The 15,733-nt window shown below is 42.3% G+C and overlaps 1 protein-coding gene across 5 annotated transcripts in view; it reads right to left on the bottom strand.

Annotated features, from left to right (window-relative positions):
* Window positions 1–7,903, bottom strand: part of PTPN5 (protein tyrosine phosphatase non-receptor type 5) — a 120,543-nt gene extending 112,640 nt beyond the window's left edge. For 4 of the 5 annotated variants that reach the window (XM_042445641.1, XM_042445637.1, XM_042445635.1 and 1 more), the window contains exon 1: window positions 7,821–7,903. The gene's annotated coding sequence lies outside the window, so the exon portion shown is untranslated. The remainder of the gene's footprint in view (window positions 1–7,820) is intronic. The other variant, XM_042445636.1, reaches the window with a different exon arrangement.
* Between the last annotated feature and the right edge of the window lie 7,830 nt (window positions 7,904–15,733).

The following is a 15,733-nucleotide window of genomic DNA, read 5'->3' as shown; positions in this document are numbered from 1 at the left end:
TAGAATCAAAGGCCTGTTACAGACTGCCAAAATAAAGCTGCTTCGGGTCTCTTTGGAGGTAAGCTATTTAAATGATGCATGGGTCCTAAGAGTCCGGAGGTCGTGCCAAAGCCACACTCCATTCCTAAGCACTGGAGGGCAGCTTTGGTGCAGCTTCCAGATTCTTAGGATGCATGCATCATTTAAACAGCATACCTCCAAAGAGACCCGAAGCAGCTTTATTTTGGCAGTCTGTAACAGGCCTTTGATTCTATATTAAACATGATGTGATTCTTAATTAAAATAGCAATTTACGCTCATTCTTCAGCAGATAACTGTATGCTTTCAGTGTTATATTTTCTTTATTTTATCTTCTGTTTTAATAGATTTTTAAACTGTATTAATTATACAGATCATTTGATTACATTTTAAAATGATGGCCACAATTCTGCATCAGGAAACATAGCTATAAACCTTAGAAGGGAGGGAGGGAGGGAGGCAGGGAGGGAAAAAGGAAGCAGGGAAAGGAAGAAAGGAGGAGGAATGAAAGAAGCAAGGAAAGGAAGGAAGGAAGGAAAGGAGGGGAAGGGAGAGAGTAAAGAAGAAGCAGGGAAAGAAAGAAACAAGGAAATAATAAAAGAAGGGAGGGAGGGAGGGAGGGAGGGAGGGAGAAAGTAAAGAAAGAAAGAGAGGGAGAGAGGGAGGGAAGCAGGGAAGGAAAGAAAGAAATGAGGGAGGGAGGGAGGGAGGGAGGGAGGGAGGGAGGGGACAGGATGGACACCTTGCTCCTTGGTAGGGTGACTAGCATTCCCTCCTTTTCCCAGACATGACCCCCTTCTTAGCCTTCCTGTCAAGGAGGAGGGATTCCACAAGGTCCTCTATTTTGAGCATGGCTAAGAAGTATGCTTCCAGCTTTTATTTGGTCATGCCCCCCATTTTTTTTAATGTCCTACATTTCACCTAAAACTATTGGCGGCCCGAACAACCTTAGCCAATCTTAATTATGGCCCCTACCTCCTTCCAAGTTGGGCACCCCTGCTATAAGGAGTAGATGTAGTTTTCTAGCATTCATCCAAACCCGTCTGATTTACACCAATCACAGTTCACTCACAGGAGGCCAATCATTTTTTACATATATTTTATTGATATTTTAAAGGCTATTTTATAAAAACATATTTTAGAAACTACCCTAATCAAAACAGGGAGAAAAGGTGGGAGATAATAAATATTTTTATTTACATGTTTGTAGACCACTTTTTGAAGAAGGAGAGGGAATCATGCAGCCGTCCAGATGATGTTGGACTGCAGGTCCCAGAATGTCTAACCATGAGCTCTAGTGCTTGCTTAGAGATTCTAGGACTTGCAATGCAACAATATCTAGAGGGCCTCATGATTTCTAATTGTATGAAACAGTAAATGTTCTCTTGAAGCAGCTTCCAATATAGAATATGTTCAATGTAATGATATATTTAAAAAACCATAATACTAAAAATAATAATTAAGAAGAACCAGTGCTAATAGTAAAATAAAAAACGTTTACCCAGGTTTAAAAAAAACCCTGAAATCCAATAAATAATTACAACTACAATCATAACATATATCCAGCTAACAAATAAAATCCTTTTGGGAGAAAGAAATGGAAAACAAATATTAATACAGTGATAGGGTCTTACGTGCTTTTGTTGGCACAATGCTCCAGAATTTAGAATCACTGCAGAAAAACCATATTCCCGTGTACTTGCAAAATTAACTTCTCTCAAAAGTGGGCAAGTGAGAAGGCCTCCTATTTCTGATGTTAGCCAGCCTGCCTTCCAAATGATTCATTCTCAAGTCAGTTAAGGTTTTAATAGTCAGAATTTTAAATGAACCTTAACTTTAAATAAGACAACCACAGCAACTAAGTCAATGTAGTTGTCCTATGGTCATAATATTTAACACCAACTATATTTTGCACCAGCTGAAATATCCAAACCATATTTCAAATCAGCCCTATGTACTCATTCCAGTAGCACAGCACAGCTTCCTCTTGTATATTAATCAATGAGGCAACATGTAACCTCTCCAGATCTGTAGTTGCTACCTAAACAGGTAAAAAGTATTCCTCGACACAACCATCATCTGAGCATCCCCAGTTAGGGATGCATCCAGAATTGCTCCTGGGCTGTTTGTGTGGTTCTTCAAGGTGAATGTAATTCTGGCTAGGATCAGTTCAAAACCTCAAAGCAGCATAGTTTACTTCCCTACAGACTGCACCTCCATCTTGTCTTGATTGGATTAAGCCTCTGTTTCTTTGCCTTCATCCATACCAAAACTGCCTCCAGGAACCATTTTGAGAGTTCCCCATGAATACAAGAAGCAGGACTGAGTTTTAACCGTGTAGCAAGTACAGCTCAATCCAATCCTTCAGACACCTTCCCCCAGCAGTTTAATACAGATGTTAAATATCATGAATGACAAGATAAAATCTGTGGCATATTATGACCACAGTGGCAACAGAAAGGAATAAATGCCCCCCCCCCCGCACCACTTTCCAAGATGGGCCAAGAACACACAGATAGTCCACAAGAATACCAGTATCAAAAGATGCTGAGCAATCCAAGAGAATCAAAGCATGGACATTATCTCTACCCCAATCATCAGCCAAAGCCATCATCCTAGCAGGATGACCAAGGCTGTTTATGTGACAAAACCTAGCCAGAAATCAGAAAGGATCAAAATAATAAGCATCACCTAACATTGCCTGGATGATAGTACCTGCTGAAGCACTTTACCCAAAAATGTTAAATTAGACATTAAACAGCAGTTGTTTCAAACCATTAAAACTAAACTCAGCACTACTTCCCTTCAGGGCAGTGAGGGCCATACCATCCCTCAAGGAGAAATCAATTGCTTCCAGTATCCAAGGCTAAAGTCCAATCCTGGCATATTTCAGAAACCAGGATGAGCAAGAGAACATGAGGTAGGCATCAAACATCAAAAAAGAAAAAAGAAAAAAAGATCATGTCTTCGGGCTGTAGTAAAGTTTCTACATCCATAGGTAGAGTTAACACTCCAGTCATATCTGTCTCCAACTCTTTGAAAACAGTGGCATCCAAGTATGCATAAGTTTATCAACAAGTGGGTGACAATGGGTTTTCAAGCTGTTCTATCCCAGAGTATTCACCAGACAACAAGCACCTCTCGGTGATCCCCTCCTATCATCCTAGTATGCTTGTCTGGCACCTAATATATATATTTTTTTGGTTCACATTCCTTCTCATCAAATCCTGGGGTTTCTCCCTAAAACATAAATTTATTGAGATAAAAACCACAGAATAGCAATGGATAATGAACCACAGGACATTTAGGTGCAAGACATTTTGAAATCCTTGTGTTACAAGAGGCCAGGATAGCATCTAACTGAAAGGTCCTTTCTGTCCAAAGATCCAAAGAACCCAATACTGACTTAGATTTAGAACAGAGATTCTTAAACTCAGGTCCACAGAGCACAACATGCAAAATTATTATTGCAATTGAATTCATTCCTGTTACCTAGAAAATTGTATTTTCTGAGCAAAACAAATATGTAATGTCACAATGGTCATAATCCTTTTGGTAGCATACGCTTGTATAACCTAGGGTTACTCAAGCATATGTCTTTTTAATGAAAGTGTGCAAGGGGGTATCTCATACCACCTTGCCCAAAGTCCTCCCCATGCAAGCCTAATTCAAAAGCCAGGCATGAAATACTTCATCTATTTCGAGACTAGGAAAGAAAACATGCGCACAGGTAGTGTCTGGCTGCAGCTGAAAGGAAACAGCCACCATTGCTCCCATCCCAGTTCTCTAGGATACTCACAGAGATCTGAAAGGGACAACAGGTGCTGTTTCATCACTGCTTGTAGATATACAGCCAAATGCTCCCTAGTACCCCATGTCCTCCATAGTCCTGGTTTTGAATTTATGCCTGGCTTTTGCAATCTACACCAGGAAGATATCTTTGACATGAGTAAAAGCAGTAGCCTAGCACAACTGTGCAGGCAGAGCATTACGTTTCTGCCCATAGAACATCCAGAATCTCAGACGGTATGTTATTAAGATATTGTTTCACTCAGAACAAGTGTAGGGTGTTATGGGATACTACTGTAAATGGTCAGGGAACATGCAGTCATCGTCATCTTCTTATGACATTTCCAACGCAATCAAATTATCTGTATGAAAAATTTTGTACACATGTTTCAACAAACATTTTTCCATAGGTTTTTCCATAGGTTTCATCAGATTCTCAAAAAAGTTCATAAACGAAAAAGAACCACTGGTACAGACCCACAGGCTGACTCAGTGTGAGACACTTTCATACACTTAAACAGATGAGGTGCGTTATCTCAGCACTTAAGTGCCATCCATCGTTCACTTGATTTTTCACCCCTTGCTAGAACAAGTCGCACTGCCACAGAAATTCTTCACACTAGGTGGAATGATAACAGAGAACATGGTAATATTACATGATATAATGGAGGCAGGAACAAGTCACCATAAAAAGAGTGTTTCAGGCAGCTTTGACAGGATATCAGTAATGCTTGGAGAAAATTTGAAAATTATGATGGTAGTAGCACTGTACAGAGCTAGGAAGTAGCTTCACTTAAAGGATAGATTTTATAAAGTCCCACTCATTATAAAACAGAATCTTGTCTCATAGAAATCTGCAGAGTTCTGGAAACATGATAACCTTGCCATGGAGAACAGAGAATGAGCCTCTGTCTAAATCAGTTTTTCTAAAAAGAATGGCCTAATTTTTCATCTATCACAAGAACATATGTGCTTGCTGCACAAAACAAAACCAGACTTTCATGCTCCATCAAGTACTATGTCCAGATTGTAGCTCCTGTTCCAAAAACATAACGGATGGGCTTAAAGTCTTAATTACCAGCAACAATTCCACCATTATTTTTAATACTAGCAATCAACAATAAACCCTGTGTCCTTCCCTTCTGATTGCCTTCTCATTTTCCCATTAAAAGATTTGATGATTATTTTGAAAATATAGAAATATGTGGAATACATCAGAACCTACAACAGACCAATAAAATCGAAGAGCATAAAGCCTAATCATATAACTGAAAACTCAAGAATAATGTCATTTGGATAATCAAACTTTTACTTATTTTCCATCCATTTCATCACAAGATATATTTTCCTTGTGACCAGCCCGAAGAGGGTCGAGAACTGAGCCAAACCTCATAAACAGTGGATATAATTCATGCAGGTGGGCTTCCTATCTTCAGACATGCAGATAATCAGTATTGCTGCCAAAGCACAATATGCCCAAAGATGTGCAGCATACAGACAAAAATCATGGGTTCAATTTTGCTCCTATTAGAAAAGTCCTATTTGCATCATTATTAGACTTCTAAAGGCTAATTGCAAGTCTTAGTGTCTCTAGGAATGAGGAAATTTGCTTTTTTTCCCTATGTTTGAATTTTGTAACCCTCAAGTTCTTTCCATCCTGAATATGAAGAAATTTGCACATTTTGATCAGTCCTTAAAAAATGAAATGAAACAAAATTCTCCTCCAGACCAAACTCAAAGGGCAGCTAATCCCAATATGGAAAGCGCCATGTTATGTATCTGTCTACTGGGTGGAGGGGATAGGGGGGGGGGGGGGGACAAACAAATAAACAAGCAGGTGGCAACCTTGATTCATTACTAACATGTCTGAATACGCAGGGATTCAATGCTAGAGTTAAGTACTCAAAAGCTGAATGGATGAATCTGTAGTTCAATGTTCCCACATTTGAATTTTTCAAAAATCTCAAGTTCTTTCTGTCCCAAATATGAAGAGGTCTGCAAAATGTGGTAAATTCTTACCAAAATGGAAAGGAAACTTTGTCCCATGTCTATTGTCTCCCACTACAGCTGCTGGCCAGACAAGTGGCTCCCCCTGTTGACCAAATCTTCCTAGGGGAGCAAATAAGAGAGGATAGAAATGTGGTTGCTCTTTTTCTTTGCCTCTCTGAGACCTTCTACTGCTTCTGCTGGAGATGTAGTGTTCCTCAATCTCTCTCCTACTGTAACATTTGTAAACATGCACCACATTTCAAACTCCCTACTGTGGTAACACCTGGATCATGCCAGCCAAAAAAGGCACACAATTCTCAACAAGAAGCCAATATTTTCTGGACCATTGATGTTTAGAAACATGCAGAACCTCAGCAATGCCTCCCTCACCTGGAAGCCCTGCACCAAGATTTGCCTCTAAAACATACAAAGAGAATGTTATATGCAACAAAAGAAGCTTGACCCGGATAACAATTTAAAAAAAAAAACAGAAACCAAAAGGAACAAATTGTTTGGAATAAATAACAAACAAGAACAACGTTGCCAGGTCTTATAAGCATATAACAAGAAACTGGGTCTGCAAATCAACTGACGTGCCTGAACTTCAATGTTTTCATTAGAGATGCAATCATAAAAAGAAAAAGGGGAATTTCAGATCATTCTGTGTCCCCTCCCCCCGCAAATGAAATGTAGGCTATTTACTCAGAAACAAGATTGCCGTTATGCCAAGATGGCCTTGCAGACAGGTACAGGTAACACAGAGTCGCAGGTACAAGATAGGAACCAGGCATTTAACCTCCCACGCAGTCACTGGCAGTCAGAAGCCAAGCTTTTGAGCACAGATCTTCCCTTTGCACTGAATGCAGTTCCCCACAGCTGTCTCCTCAAACCCTCCAACAAAACCCATCTTTGCAGAGAGACGGCTGCAGCACCCACAATTGGTGGCGCTTCCATTACCTGCACATCCCTTTCTCAGCAGCAGTGCCACCTAGCCTGGCAGAAAGTGATGGGCTACCATGGCGAGTTTTAGATGGTCTCACCACACTAGCTTGGATTTCTAGTCAGACAGCTTGGATTTAGTCAGGAGTCAGGGAGAGGGGGCAAAAGCTTTGAGCCAAGCTTAATATTATCCTGCTGCAGCCAGGAAGGGAAGAAAGGTACCACAGGCAACGATTGCAACACAACATTTAAAAAAAAACACAATTAAACACCTCAGTGTCTGACCTTTCCAAATCTGAGGCTCTCTCCTCTTTTCTCTCCTCCAATGAGCAGGTAAGGGTAGCTTTCATACACACATTACCTCTATGTCCCCTCCCCCGCCCTTCCCATAATTTGTTGGTCTGGAAGACTTCCTTTCACACTCAGGGAAGAGGGCAGCCCAGGTCCCTCTGGCGTAAGTGTGTGTGTGCCTGTGTGTATTTGTGAGCCTGCCCTGAGGGTGAGGTAAACAGATATGGAGGTGTGTGGGTGTGAGTGTGGGTGTCTGGGTGCCAATATCGACCTCTTGGGTGCAGGAGGGGGCACTGGACTGGCTCCTGGCTGTCTCTTATTGATTGATCAGCGCTTCGAGTCCCTATAGTGGGAGAAAGGCGGGATATGAATAAATAATAACGATGATGATGATGATGATAATAATGGTGATAATAATAATTATACTGATGATGATGATTGTATTTATTTATTTATTTGTTTGTTTACTGTATTCATACCCTACTCTTCAGCCCTAAAGGCTCTCAGAGCGGCTTACAGATAGTTAATAGTAACTATAGATGATGATGATATTTACTTACAGTATTTATACCCTGCTCTTCAGCCCTAAAGGCTCAGAGCTGCTTTCAGATAGTTAATGATAACTATAGATGATGAAGATGATGATGATGATGATATCCTTCGAGGGTGCCTGGTTAGCCAGAGGTGCCTGAGGGGGCTTGCCATTGCCACCCACCCACCTCCAGTCCCCCCCCCACACACACACCCCACAAGCCTCTCCCCCCTCCAGCCTCCCCAAAATGGAGGACCCTTACCTAATAAGCAAAGCCCCCAAGCCCTCCTAGGACTGTGGCAAGGCGTGCTTCTCAGTAGGGATGCTGAGGGGACTCCTCTGTGGGAGAGAAGGCGGGAAGGCAGACAAGCAGGACCACCTGGGCTCCCCTCTGCTCGCCTTGCCTTGGAGCCTGGCTCCCTCCCCGCTTCCTCCTCCTCCTCGGGGGGTCTTCTTTCCCCCTTCCTCCCGTCCTCCTCCTCCTTGGCAGCCAGAGCCCCCCCTGCTCAGCCTCGGCTCCTGAAGGGACTGCAGTGAGGAGGAAAGCCAGAGAGAGAAAGAGAGAGAGCAGGACTGGCGCTGCGGAAGAGATGGAGACCCCCCCCCTCCAAGGCCACTCTTGAGTCCCTCGCCTTTCCACTGCAAAGCCAAGCCTTCCTCCTCTCCTCTCCTCTCCCCTTCCCTTCCTTCCTTCCAGCTCCCGGGGCTCAGCTCCCTGCTGCAGAGCCGCCCGGACTCTGCAATGCTCAGCCACACAAACACACTCCACAGAGGAGACACACACAGACACACCACAGTGGCAAAGGCCCAGGGCAGGCAGGCAGGGGAAGGCACACACTTGGAGGGGGAATAAGAAAAGCCTCCTGAATTGCATCTACACTGGAGAAATAACCCGGTTTGGCACTGCTTTAACTCTTTTTGTCTGACACTTTGCTATGGAATTCTGGGAGTCTCCGCTCTGGGCCCCACAACAAACTCCAACTCCCAGAATTCCATAGCAAAGTGTCAGACAAAGAGTTAAAGCAGTGCCAAACCGGGTTATTTCTCCAGTGTGGATGCAGCCCTGACATTGCATCCACACTGCAAAAATAATCCAATTTGACACCACTTTCACTGCCATGGCTCCATGCTATGGAAGTCTGGGAATTGTAGTTTTGTAAGCTAGTCCTTGTCAGAGACAACAAGCGACAGTCCCCAGAATTCCACAGCATGGAGCCATGGCAGTGACTGTGGTGTCAAACTGGTTTCTTTCTGCAGTGGTTGCTCGGCACTGCGGTGAAAAGAAGGCACTCTGCACATGCATGGAGGAGTTGTCTTCACTGCTTCACATCCTTCCACGAATTTGGGGAGCTAAGCTCTGGACCAGCTCCCCCAAAACCTTCCTCTCCCTCTTCCTCTTCCTCTCCTATAGAACGTTCCTCTTTTCTTGCTGCTCCACAGCCTCCTGTTGCATGCACCAAAGATGAGAAGCTCAGTGCTTCCTCTCCTGCTCAGCTGCTGCCTCTCTTCCATCACATTATGACCCCAAATGCTGACATTGCTGGCCAGGAATTTTAAGCCAAAGCATCCTCAGTTGTTTCAACAGGAAGCCCCAAAACAAAATCCTCTGTAAGTGTGTGTTGTGTGCCTTCAAGGCATTTCCAACACACAGTGACCCTAAGGTGAACCTCTCATGGGGTTTTCTTGGCAAGATTTGTTCAGAGGGGGCTTGCCATTGCCTTCCCCTGAGGCTGAGAGCATGTGACTTGCCCAGTGTCACCCAGTGGGGTTTCCATGGCTGAGCTGGGAATCGAATCCTGGTCTTCAGAGTTGTTGTTCAACACTCAAACCACAACCCCACACTCTCCTGCAGGTGAAACCCTTTACAATAAAAACCCTCCCCCAGTTACATATTCCAAAGTCCCTGCAATTTATTTGGTTTTTCCAGATGCAACACAGGTGCATCTTTGTAGACCAGGGGTGGGCAAGGTAAAATCACAAGGCCACTTTGAGGCCCACAAGAGTCTCTGAGCCCTGTCTCCAATTTAAAAAAAAAAAAAAAAAAAAAAAAAAATTCAAAGCTTTTCCCCATTCCAGGCTTCTAGAATCAAATGCGGATCAGAATTGATTTCCAGTGGGAACCAGGGGCATATAAATCGATTCAGGAACTGGAGCTTTTCGTAATGGAAGGACCCCCTGGTTAAATAAATATCTCCTGGGCCTAAAACAACTGTGAAAGGGGAATGGAATCAGATTACTCCTAAAACTTCTATGGTTTGTAGTGTGAACATTTGCCCTGTAGATGACAAGTGTCCAATCTTGGTTACCCCATCCTTTTTGCTGTCCCAGGTATGGTGGCAGCAGAAGAGACTCAGGAGTGGTCATTTTATAAATGGGGGAAGGCCTCCCTTTCCCTGTTGGTGCCAATGCCTCCAGGGAAGGGCTGGCCTGTTGGCTGGCAGCGTCAGTAACAACAGCCGCCCACATCCCCCATTTCAACCGCTCTCCCCCATATCTCTGTCTCTTTTCAGCTTAGTGATGGGATTGACAGCAAGCCTTTCAAAGGCCACCCACGCACACGCTCCGCACACAGAGACACACACAGAGAGGCGCACACACGTTTCTCTGAAAGAGCCAAGAAGATGGGAAAGAGGGTGGGCGGGTGGGATGGATGGGGAAACATGAATGAAATATTGAAGCTGCACAGGTGTCCAGGAGGCAAAAGACGGGCAGGAGATTTGGCCTGGGGTGGGGATGGCGAAGGGGAAAGAGAGCAGCACAAAAGACAAGACCATCTCCCCAGAGAACACCGCAGCATCTGCAGCCCTCCCTTTTAGAAAACAGCAGCCTTCACGGTCATACGTTTGATTTCTAATTTTCAAAACTGTTTCTCAGTGAAGAGAAACATACAGATAATGCCCAGTTTTGATACTACACCCCAACAAATGGGGAACAACTGCCCACTGAAAAGTCTCATTCACACAATGATTAGGTGAATGGTGGCAGCCACTACAAGTGTTGAATATTCAGCTTGCCACAGTTGGCTGCAGGTATTGATACACAACTATGGGTAGCCTTCTGCCTTTTCCATGTGACCCAAAAGAGATTCCACAGACCATCCTATTTCAAAGGGATGCTGGAAATGGATCACTTGATTAGCATGGTGGGCCATACACATAAATCGCCACCTATGGAAACACACTGCTAAGGAAGAGATGGTACCTTGCACTTTATTTTCTTTGATACTTGTGTAGATATGTGAATAAGATACCATAATTTTACAGTCAGCTCCCCACATTTTGTGAGGTTGACTTTTGTGGATTTGATTGTTCACAGATTATGTGCTGCCGCCTCTACTACTGCCCTATGTCATTTTTAATAGCCTTGTGATACTGAGGACCTTATCACACAGGGGAAATCGGACCAAATCAGGGGTTTAAACAGGAATTATCCAATGCAAAATGTGATATCGCAATTAAGATTTTCACATGACGTTGCTATTAAACAGGCAATAAACAGCAACAAATCATTAACAGGGAAATCCTGATAATGTTTTCTTGCTGTTTATTGCCAGTTTATTGCCTGTTTAATAGCGATGTGTGTGAAAATCTTAATTGCGATATCACGTTTTGCATGGGATAATAGATGTTTAACCTCCCAATTTCTCCTCGATTTTCCCCATGTGATAAGGTCATGAGAGACTATGAATAAGGCTTGTAAGACACCATTAAAATAGCATAAGGCAGAAGCAGAGGCAGCTGCAGCCATCCACTCCTGTCTTGTGAAGGAATCCTGATGCTGAAAGGCATCCATGGTTGGTTGAACCAAATGTGGGGGACTGACTAAACAATTCCAGAACTACCCCTACTGGTGTGGCAGCTGATGGCTTCCATATCAGCAGAGAGATGAAATGATTCTGGGTTGTTGTTTTTTTAAGACTCCAAGGTTCTGAACTTTGGTGATACATTCCAGCACTCTGGATAGATTCAGGCATATTAGTAAAAAAAAGCAAAAGCAGAACAGCCTAAGCGGCCTAAGTGCAAACTCTGGTATCTCCAGTTAACAACAGGAAATGGGTGCTGGGAACATTCTCTGCTTGAGACCTTGAAGAATTCCTGCCTGGTAAAAAGTAATAAGGAAAATAATAATAATAGCAGTCCTATACAGAGTTAGGTTTCTAAGTCCTGTTGAATTGCGCGTGGGGGTGTACTTCTGAATTGGTATGCAAGATGGCATGGTGTAGTGGTTTGAGTGCTAGACTATGACTCTGGAGACCAGGATTCAAATCCCAGTTCAGTCATGTAAATCCACTGGGTGGCCCTGGGCAAGTCACAATCTCTTAGCTTCAGAGGATAGCAATGGCAATCCCCCTCTGAAGATACTTGCCAAGAACACCCCATGATAGGTTCACCTTAGGGTCTCTATAAGTCAGAAATGACTTGAAGGTACACAACAACAGTACTGCATTGCTAGGTGGGTAAACAGCCTGACATGTTATACAGCAATGTTCTGTGTACAGTGGAAGAGAAATGTGTCACTGTGCATAGCTAATATCTAGAGCCTAAAACTACAACAATCTACTGGGTGCTCATTTCAGGTTTTCCCATTACTGCTGAAAGTTACGAAAGAACAAAAACCAAGCATAATTTGACCAAAGGGGAATGAATGACACAGCTTTATGAGAACTTTTGAATAGGGGAGGATGCTAATAAATATAGACTAAGCTTGGCAGATTCAACAGGAGCCAGAACACTGATTTTAGTAAAAACACTGATAAGCAAATGTAAAAAGTTCTTTCTGTGTAATTTCTGGAATGCTACATAATAATGTTCTTCAGCAGTAAATATTATGGAACCTTAATGCCCAACATATTTATTATGGCACAAGCTTTCATGGATTAGAGGCTGCCTATTAGATATGAGTAGTGTTATCCTTGGTTGGAAGTTGTATGTATGTGTAATAAAATACACACAGTTACTGTATATACTAAAGAGAAAAAACTGAACAATGTAGTCAAATTGTGGTGAAATGAACTTAGTTTGTGACAGATCCACAAAAGTTTAGTGAGTATGGTATTACAAAATATCTTAGCTTTGGCAAGTCAATTAGCATTTGTACTGGAACAAACAAGCATTCTCTTGATTTAAGCCTATATGGATTGAAGCAAATTTCTTGATAAGTTCTAATTCAATATTTTCATGCTGAAGCATCTCTTTGAAAATTCTTTTGTAAGAAAACTACTTTTAAATCAGAACTGGAGTCTCTTAGGAGATCAAAATGCTCTCCTGCTGGCTTCCAAGTCTTACAGACGTTTTTCCATTTTATTCTTTTGAAGAAAAGAAAAGAAATGGTCTTCCATGTGTACTTGTGAACAGAAGGATTTCCAACAGTTTTCTAGTCATTATCACAACAACCCCAAAGAACCAATGCAATTCTCAGTTAGGGCATTGGGGGAAGAATTCTGTATTATACTCCAGTCAGCAAGTGTCCCAGGAATCAGGTAGTTAGAATACAAGAGCTGCTGAGCAGTCCATTCAGTCCAGATTAGTCACAGGGTATCCATCAAATGAAGGGAGAAGCAAGAGAGCCTTGCTGGGCAGTCCAGAGATCATTTAGCAAGTCCAGATAAACAAAGCCAGGAAGAGGTGAAACAGAGCTGTAAATCTTAGCCAGTACAAAGTCAAAAACATGCTAGTCACCAAAAAAGAAGGCTTGAAAGCAACAAAAAAGGAGGGTTGAAAGCAATGGGGAATGGCTAGGAGATTTATAGGCAGCTGTTGCAAGACTCCAGGTGCCTAATTATATCAACATCTTCTACTTAATCATTTCCAGGAGGGGCACAATCTTTTTTTGTCCTGTGGTCACTCAATGAATGATGGCAATTGATCTTCAGTATCTGCAGCCTCCTGCTGTGGAGCAGCCCCCCCCCCCCAACAGCCCTAAGCTCCTTGGCTTCAAATAGAGTGTCATTATCAGATGCTGCAGATTCCTGGCAATCTACCTCCTCCACTCCTTCTGAATCATTGGACTCTAAAGCATGAGTTATGACACTTGTGATAAGGGCCCCTTTCCACTGTGTGTTTCAGGTGGAAGCCACCATTTCAAAAGGACAATAAGCAAGTCTCTCAGGGACTTCAGTAGTTCAATACGATTAATCAGTCTCTGGAGGCAGACTAGAGAAAATTGGTCTCCACTCCAGCAAAAATGTACAATAAAAACCTAATCCAGCACTCAACAGCCTTATGGGTTTCATGTTATTTTGTGCTAGCATTCCCATCGACACCAGCCAGTATGACAAAAGAGGTGATACAAACCATAGGTCAAAACATCTGGAAGTCACCACATGGGGGAAGTCTGATCTGCTATGATTCAGAACTGCCTGTGACATTGAAACCATCACTGGCCTCCTCATATCATGAGCTCTCTCTCCTGAACAGAATACCAGATCCAAATTGTGTCCTGATACATATCAATTGCAATAGAACCATGACTATCATATCAGTCATGAAACTGCAAATCAAAGCAGACAAGACAAACTCCAAGTGTATGTTGAGATTCCTGGGGTCAAAAAATCTTGGGCTTCCCGACACCAGCTCTGAGACCACCTCCACCTAGAGACAGAATAATGAATAGAAAAGGATTAATGTGCTTAGTTATTTGTTAATAAGCTAAACAATCTAATTCAACTGCATTTAAGTTGGAAGGTGTAAGCTTTGACTGTTAAGTTTATGTTAAGTTGCAATTGAAATTTGAATATCTTCACTAAACCTCTCATCAGAATGAAGTAGGAAAATGCCCTCCATGATTATTTTTTTGATTTATTGATTTATTAGTTTCAGGATTTGGATCTTCAGAATTCAGTAACCTGATGTGGCCCCTCAACCCCTACCACTCGCTCACTGGTGTTGATGATAACCAAGTAAACCCAAATTCTCCTTTTCCTTCTGTCTTGACTGGTGCAGAAACCAGTAGTCATGTTGGGCAGATAGTCTTGATAGCCTTCTCATGATAGTTGTGATCCAAGTCATGAAGATACTATCAATGGAGCTCAGAAAGAGAAAAGGCTTTGGACAGAAGTACTGTATTCTAAACCATGAATATGTTGACACAGTATGGACTCATATGAGTACTTCTAGCAGTGTCATTAATGTGCGTGCACAGACCTATACAGACCACAGTTCAAGAAGGATATGGACAAACTGGAGTGTGTTCAGAGGAGAGCAACGAAGGTGGTAAGAAGTCTGTAAAACAAGCCCCATGAGGAGCAGCTTAGGGAGCTGGATATGTTTAGCTTGGAGAAGAAAGGACTGAGAGGTGATTTGGTAGCCATCTTTAAATATCTGAAAAGATGTAATGTAGAAGATGGAGAAATCTTGTTTCCTGCTGCTCCAGAGACTAGAATGTAAACTAATGGATTCAAATTACAAGTAAAGAGATTCCAGCTAAACATTAGGAAGATCTTCGCTGTTTGACAATTGAATAGGCTGCCACAGAGGGTAGTGGACTCTCCTTTACACAGAGGTTGGGTAGTCATTTTGAGGGGACTAGATGCGTAGATGCTCCTTGCAGTCCCTTCCAGCTCTATGATTCGATGAACCTGGAGGACAGGCTTTCCACAAATCTGAAAAATTGTGGTTTTAGAACAGCTGTGAAGTAACTCAAAGCAGAATAGCTTAAACTAGCTGTATATTAGACTTATGGAATGTTATAAGCATTCTTGAAATAAAACCTAATGTTTAAATATTTTGAGTAGCAGCAATATTTTATTCTGAACTGTCATTATTTTTCCTTTTCTGCTGCTATGTAGGGTATAATTTGTACCCCATAGGCTGTAATCAACATTCTACTAAAATAAATTACAAAATTCTGATTAATTTTAATTAGGGCTGCAAGCAGCAATATGATTAATCAGATAAACTTTTAATCACACATTAAAATCTGACTGTATTTAAATAGAGGGACTTGCTATGAAGACCTGGCCTATGTTATGTAGACTGTGTATATTAATTGTCTTAGTCCTATTCCTTCTGTCTTGGCTGAAATTAAAAATGACATTGGAAACAGAAGCTCCCCCATCACCATAACATCTGGTTCAACATGCCAACTATCAGTCATATGAACAATGTGGAAGCTCTTTTCATCTGCAGTAAACATCTGAATACACAGAACTTGGATAAGTCGATCTGGGAACCTTAT

The sequence above is a fragment of the Sceloporus undulatus genome, chromosome 1 (assembly GCF_019175285.1).
Source record: "Sceloporus undulatus isolate JIND9_A2432 ecotype Alabama chromosome 1, SceUnd_v1.1, whole genome shotgun sequence".
NCBI lineage: Eukaryota > Metazoa > Chordata > Lepidosauria > Squamata > Phrynosomatidae > Sceloporus > Sceloporus undulatus.
This window is presented reverse-complemented; position numbering and strand designations above follow the sequence as displayed.